Below are 7,706 nucleotides of genomic sequence, written 5' to 3' on the forward strand. Positions count from 1 at the left end.
CCGGTTTTCTACCTATCCATAACTCATATGGAGTGGAACTAACTGATTTGGAAGGCACCCGGTTAAGTGTTTAGGCAGCAGTTAACAACGCATCACTCCATAAAAGTGATATGTAAGTTAGCATATGCCATCATGGACCTAACCATTTCCAGTAGGGTTACATTCTTCTCTCTGCAACACCATTTTGTTGAGGAGTATGTGGAATAGACAACTGTCTTTCTATTCCTTTTTCATCACATAATTTTCTGAACTCATCAGATAAATATTCTCGACCTCGATCGGATCTAAATGCTTTTATTTTCTTGTCTAATTGATTTTCAACCAAGTTCATAAACCTTTTGAAAACAACTTATGCTTCAGATTTATGAGAAATCAAATAGACACCTCCGAATCGAGTATAATCATCTATTAAGAGTGATGAAATAAACAGCCCATTGCCTTCCTTTCACATTCATTGAACCACAGACGTCCAAATGGATTAAATGCCGAGAAAATTCAGCTCTTTTACCTTTTCCAAATGGTCTCCTTGTCATTTTCCCTTCTAGGCAATGCTTACATATGGGCAAATCGACTTTTTCAATGTTGCACAACAAGCCCTCTTTGGCTAGTCTGTTCATATGTTGTTGGCCCATATGACCAAGTCTAGCATGCCATCATATTCACATCATTATCATATAAGATAGAAGACGTGAAACAAGGGGATAACATATTGACATCATCACAGTCAACATTTAGTACAATAAAACCATCTAGAAAGTGACCACAACCATAGTAGTTTGTATCTAAACACAAATCTACACATTCATTATGGAAGTTCATACCAAAACCAAGCTTAACCAACACCAAAACAGACATTTAAATTTCGACGAATCTCCGGAGCATATAGAACATCGTGTAGGAATAAGGTGCGTCCACCACGCATGTTCAATTGGCCGGTGCCAATTCCTTTAACTTCATCTCTGGAGTTATTTCCTACATAGATACACTTAATTCCAGTTGGTACTCGTCAAAATTCCACGAAGGATTTTATATCCTTCGCTGCATAGTCTGTCGCTCCTGAATCTACAGTCCACAAAGGATTGGATTCAGCCAATAAAGCAGAACTTGACACATAAGCAAAGTTCTCAAATGTACAAGAGGTGTTTACATTCTTTAGCTCACGACAGTCGCGAGCATAGTGACCTCTCTTGTCACAATTGTAACACCATTCCCTTGACATTTTCTTTACTTGAGGACGTTTTCCTCTCTTGTGTTGGTTAACTCTCGATTTCTTGCAACAAAGACTTGATCCTTTGCATTCCCACATATTGAACGAATCAATATGCTTGCGCTTAGAGCACAAAGCCCTTTTTCTGAGCTAGAACCAGCATAGAAAATATCTATTTACAGCTCAAATGCCGTTAGGCGGTCCTCAACTAGCTCAAGGTGGCGCACAACATTTATGAGATCTTCCATAATATGGTCAAGAGCTTCTAGTGCTTCTTGCTTTTCCAGCACATATTGAATCTCCATATTTAATATTTCACAATAGTTGCCGTTCATATCAGCAATCACGTTCTTAGTTGCTGAAACCATCAGTCTGAACACATCAGACATACATGCACGAATAATTAATGCCTATCATTTATGCATCCCTATTTACATAGACCCATCATATTAATGAATAATTTTAAGTAAGGCTTCAGAATCAAAAGGTCACTACGTTTCCAATCATCCTCCAAAAATCCTAACTTAAAACTATCATTAATATGATTGTCATATGCAAAATCAATTCTATGAAGTTACAAAAACTTCTATAACTACCTGACTAACTACCCACAGCAATCAACAATAATGAAAGCAAATATTATCTAACATTCAATATAATAACAGTGCTTTCACATAATACAACTATACATTACACTGAGCAATATATACAAAGGAAAAATATCAACTTGGAAAGAGATATTTACATCCATAAAACATCTCATAATTAATCTAAGAAATAATTAGGGAATGTCCATTCTAATCTATCAGTCATAATATCTGAGAAATTTGAAGGTACATTTACCAACCATGGGAAAACTTTTGGAGAGCTCTCATGTCGCCACCAAGGCGCATTCACTCTGCGCCACGTAGCGCACAATCTAAGGGTTGAAGTTTTGGCCAACTCAATCCTCTAGTACTCTCTTACAAAAGCTTCCACCAACCTCCTATAACCCGGGACCACGTTGACCTCCCATAGCCGATCTAACACTGCTTGCCATTCGGGTGGAAGAGTGTTCAACAAAGCCGGCACCTTCTCAAAATCCGGCATAAGATAACCATTATTGATGATTTCTGTATCATCGATTGACCTTGACCATATGTGATACTAAATCACCATCAAGCCACCGAAAATCAGCTAACTCTTTCATCAACCTTTTCAGTCTAGCTCTTCCATCGTCCGTTCTCGGGATTACGGTATCCATGCATTACGCATCATAGTTTTACGCAACAAATGCGGAACTAAAATGGATCACTTATAATCCATAATAAACAAAATGGAAAATACATAAATTTCCATGATTCATGCAACAAATGCAGAATAAAAATGGATTACCTACAACCCACACAGACATAATTGAAAAAGAAACAAATTACTTTTTTTTTTTTTTTTTCTTCTCAACGGTCAAAGTCAACGGTCGGTCAACGGTCAAGTCAACGGTCAACGGTCGTCGGTCAACGGGTCAACGGTCTCGCGGGTCGGACCGGTCGGACCGGTCGCGGCGGTCGGACTGGTCGGACCGGTCGCGACGGTCGAACCGGTCGGGCCGGACGGGCCGGACCGGCCGCACGGACCGACCGCCGTGCCTCGCGCGTGCGGGAATGACGTCACGTGCCGGGCGCGTGCCTTCGTCGGCCTGTCGGGTCGGGTCGGTTCGCGGTCGGGTCGCCGCCCGGCCAACCCCGACGTCATCGGCTGACGTCATCGATGACGTCGCCAGGCCGATTACCGGCCGTTGGGTGACGTTATGATGACGTCGGCACGCGTCGGTCCGTGGACCGGCGCGTGCCCAGTTCGGGCGCCCGGCGGCGCGCCTGCCGGTTCGCCACCGGCGCGTGTGCCACACGCGCACGGGCGAACCAGCGCCTCCCGGGCGCGTCGCGCCCACGCCAGCGCCTTCCGCCGCCGTGTGGGCGCGTGCGCGTCTCCGGCGGCGCTCGACATACCGCCGAGACTCTTCTCGACGCCCCCTTTCTCCTGTGCCATCAGATTTTGATTTTGACATATTGAAACTCAGAAAAATGGCCGAACAACGCTCGGGTGTCGGGATTTTGGCCCGGTTCCGTACGGCCGAAGGGATTTGTGAAAAATCAATCAAAAACATCGGAATTGATTAGGAAAAACGTGAAACAGGGGCTCGATACCAATGTTGGGAATGATCGATCCCCGAAATACCGGATACGACACTAAATCGAATCCCTAAATCAATGCGGAAGACGAAGCCCGGAAAACACGTATCACCGATCGTAAAGCACACCACGGAGTCGAGCGTACCTTGTTAGCCACGATTAAACACCGTCGTCAATGGAGGAAGAGAATCCGGTCGATGAAGCCTTGAAGGGAAGAAATTGGAAGCCGTATGCCTCTTGTTCTTCGGGAGAGAGAAACGCGCGGGAGAGAAGCGTACGTTGATTGTGCCAAAGGGTGCGTCTCTCTCTCTCTCTCCTCCCTTTATACCTTCCCCCATCCACGGGCCCTATTCCCGTGGGCCGGGCTTTTTGGGCCCAACTTGGGCGGACGGGCCAACTCAGGCCCATCTCATAAATCCATCACAATCAAATGCGAGACTATAGACATAAGGTCTCGGATCATCTTATCCACTCTGCCTATTCCTTTTAGTGGGGGTTTCGATTGCCAAGCATATAACATATTTCCGAGTTCTTTCACCGAAGGCGACATTCAAACGGGATTGGATTCCTATGTAAAAGTGTTCTAGCTTTGTGAAGAGTTCAGAAAAATATGAAAAATTGTTCAGGTTGCAAGAAGACAATGCCAAAGTCTCACGCTCTAGAAATGTATAATCGTACTGTTGTAAGCTAGATTTAACTCTACCCTAAGTTTAAGGATTTGCAGATTTTTCAGTGTTGAAATGATTTTGAAGTCTAAAACACCAGTGAAATCGCCTCCAAATGTATGAGTCATTCCCGCTTTCAAATGAATGACAGGATATGACAAGTTGATTCATTGCTGAGAGGTCGAATCTGGTTAATTTTGGTAAGTTCACAAGCGATGAGGCAATCGATCCCATTGATATGTAGTTACTGAGATAGAGGGTTTTTAAATTTTCCAATTTATCGGTTGAATCAACTATTTTTCCTGTAATGCTTGTAAATGAGAGGGTTATGGATTCAGGAGACTTGCTTTAGTTAGATTTTAGAAAAGAAATGGTAATATTTTGGCAAGCGAAAAATGTTGAGTGGGAAGTTCTTGTAAATTGCACACTGATACACTGAAAAACATCAATGAGGATGATAAATTCGCGAAGGAACTAGGCGGAACAACAGACAGATCAATCGGATCAAGTTTAAGTTCCCTCAATTTGTCAAGTTCTGAACAAGCATATTGAGATCTGTATTTACATTCTTATGGTCGTGGATCACTTACGTGCCACTAAAGTCTAAAAAGAGTTCAAGTAAAACTAGTTTAGAAAGGCGAGAAATTTCAATAGGAACTAGCCAAATCCAAGTTCCTTAATAATTTTCCTTTTCTCATTGGTTTCAAATCAAACCTCTCCATTTCTAAATCTTTTAGCGAAACAGTCAGTTCAGGGAGAGGCTCAACTCGTTAACTAACGCTATATCGATGTCCCCACATGCGGACCTTGGATCAGTTTCAGTTCAAAGACCTGCTTTGCTTACGAATATGTTTATTCTCAAGGCAATGTCACTGAATCTTTCATGAGGTTTTGCATCAGTTCACCAGTAAATTTCCCTTCTTCCAAGCAGACCATTTACAAGCATACCCTGTTCTCTGAACCGTTTGAAATGTTTTTCCCAAGCTGACCTTATTTTCTCAGTCGTTCCCCTGCGTCAAGGCCTTTTCTAGTCTTCTGTCTCCGACCACACTTGAGGAGCAAGCATGCCAGTCATCTTGTCATTTGCAATCCAATATAGGCTAATGGATGCTCACAGATGCCTATGAAGATTCAGATATTACAGCTTTCCTCATTGTGGAAATAGCTTATAGTTGATTGATCTTCGAAACCCATCTTCTCATTCATTTATTGATCCTTCTCTACTGCATCTTATCATGTTCAAGAGGAAGTAACAATGCTACGAAGAAGAAGAAGAAGAAGAAGAAGAAGAAGAAGAGCTCGGGGGAAGGTGGGAGAGCGAAGCAGGCAGGTTAAGGGTGAGTGCGGACCGGGCTTTGCGTATATAGTTTTTCTTTTACTCGGCAGTCTAATCTAAACTATGGTGGGTCTCCTTCCCTGGCGAAAGGGAACCCTGCGATAATGGAAAAATTAGAGTTAAGATTAAAATAGGAAAATGTAAACTAGTATGAGATCTTCGGCCTCGGCGCTTCTTTGGGTTAATCGTATCGTGGTCCCCGGATTTTTCTCCAAAAAATCGAATTAGTCCCTTCATTTGTTTCTAATATTTTCTTTCCTTCAAAAGCCTCTCTCTACTTTTTAAAGTATTTCGTGTTAGTCCTTTCGTTGTACTCTTTTCTTCGTCGTTTGGTCGACCTACTGCAGCTTATTGTTGATTGAAGCGTTAGTGTACTTGGGTCGTCTTATGATTTGTTTAAATTTGTTATGTAGTCACATTATGCAAAAAGCAAAAATATGAAAGAGAGAATCTAAAATTAGACCTATCCACACACTGCAACCATGGCAAAACATAGGAAAAGTTATCTAAAAAGCCCTAAACCTATTATACAAAGGTCAAGTCAATTCTATATATTTTTAATTTGGTCAATTTAGTCTTATATGCGACCTATCAATATAACTAATTTTCACTGGAAATCGTTGACATGGTAGTCTAATCATTGCCAACCATCATTTATGGCATGGGCAATGCTAACATGGACTTTATTTTATTTTATTTTAAATTTTCTGATTTTTAAAAATGTTTTTCCCTATTTCCTCTCCATCAATCATTGGGCACAGGTAAAGGCAAGGGAAAGAAAAGGATTAGAAAATTTAAAAAATGGAAAAAATTGTCCATGGCAATGCCAGTTAGGACAATGGGTACAAATGGATTATAATTCAGTGATTTCTAGTTAAAATTGACCAAAGTAATTATATAGAAAAATCTCAAAAGGTTTAGGACTAAATATGCCAAATTGAAAAGTTTAAAAATGAATTGTTTGCCAAATAATAGGTTTAGAATTTTTTGAATAATTATCTTCGAGACATATGGCATAGGCCAAACACTTAATCACGCATTCTGATCTTCACTAGAAATAGGTGACTGCGGTTGGCATGGCCCTTGGGCTCGATGTCATGGCCGCCACGGCTTGTAGCTTGCCAAATCTCCAGCTTGCAGTCATTGTGGCTTGAACTCGAGATCTAGGCTCGTGGCCATGGCCACTATGATACTGCCAGATAATCGAGTCGTGTCTTATTTTTTTGTCAGAGAGCGGCAAGTTTTTTCCTTCGACGAAACAAAACAAATTTGCCTAAACTCGTGCAATCTTTAGTCATTGTCCTAAGAGACCCCACTAAAAATAATGACGTGGATCCGCTCCGGTGTGGATAAAATCCACCGCAGCACTCAAGACTTTGCTTAGCCCAATCCGGGATAGTATTACTTGCACACGTGTTTCGGCCGCTAAATCCACATTGGAAATTTGTTCGCATTGTTTCGGCAGAAAGATATTTTTCATTGCATTAAGTGGTAACCGGAGGGAAATAGTTATATAAATATCCACAAAATTCACAGTGTTCCCCACGTCTCTTCCTCATACATTCACACTAATTATTTTATTTGCACATGACTTTTATTTATTTATTTATAAAATAATAGGGTGGCTGACCAGCATTAATGGCTCTTCTAAACATTATCATCAGAGTTGTGCGTTTGCTTGACACTGTTTAGACTGACCCTAACTACTCTTTAATACCTGTAATCCGAAGGTGTAAGGCTGGCAAATTTATCACCACAGTCCCAACTCCGTGCTAGTAGCCAAAACGTCTCTATACATGCTCGCTAATGAGTATTGCATCTTAAAAAACATAACTTTTCCACGGCAAATGAGCTACTGATTGATAGAAATATGATGTGTCGAGTGGTATTCCTTCACATAGTTTTGCACCAATTTATTGTCCCAAAATACACATCTAATGATTTAAACGCCTACAATAACTTTTGTCGCTTTTTGCAATTTACTGCATAGATGTCACATTTATTCCCTACATAGACAAACATAGTTTGGTTCTTCAATGTACGTATTTATCCATATTAAATTCTGATCCTAATCACCACATGCCTGAGTCTGACTTCCGTGGTTGCCTAAGATGATAATCACCATCCAATGAAATCCTCGAGTTGTCGCAACTCATCCATGCTTGTACGACTTTAAAATGAGCCGGGCTAGTTTGAAATCGGGTGAGACTTATTGGCCAGTACAACAGTGAAAAAATGGATGATGCGAGATTAGAGACTCATTTTCTCGGCATCTCTTTGTCTACGCATTGCTTGGAAGGTTCTCTGTTTTTCTCTTTACTAGTGAGTTT

The sequence above is a fragment of the Eucalyptus grandis genome, chromosome 6 (genome assembly GCF_016545825.1).
Source record: "Eucalyptus grandis isolate ANBG69807.140 chromosome 6, ASM1654582v1, whole genome shotgun sequence".
In the NCBI taxonomy this organism is placed as follows: domain Eukaryota; kingdom Viridiplantae; phylum Streptophyta; class Magnoliopsida; order Myrtales; family Myrtaceae; genus Eucalyptus; species Eucalyptus grandis.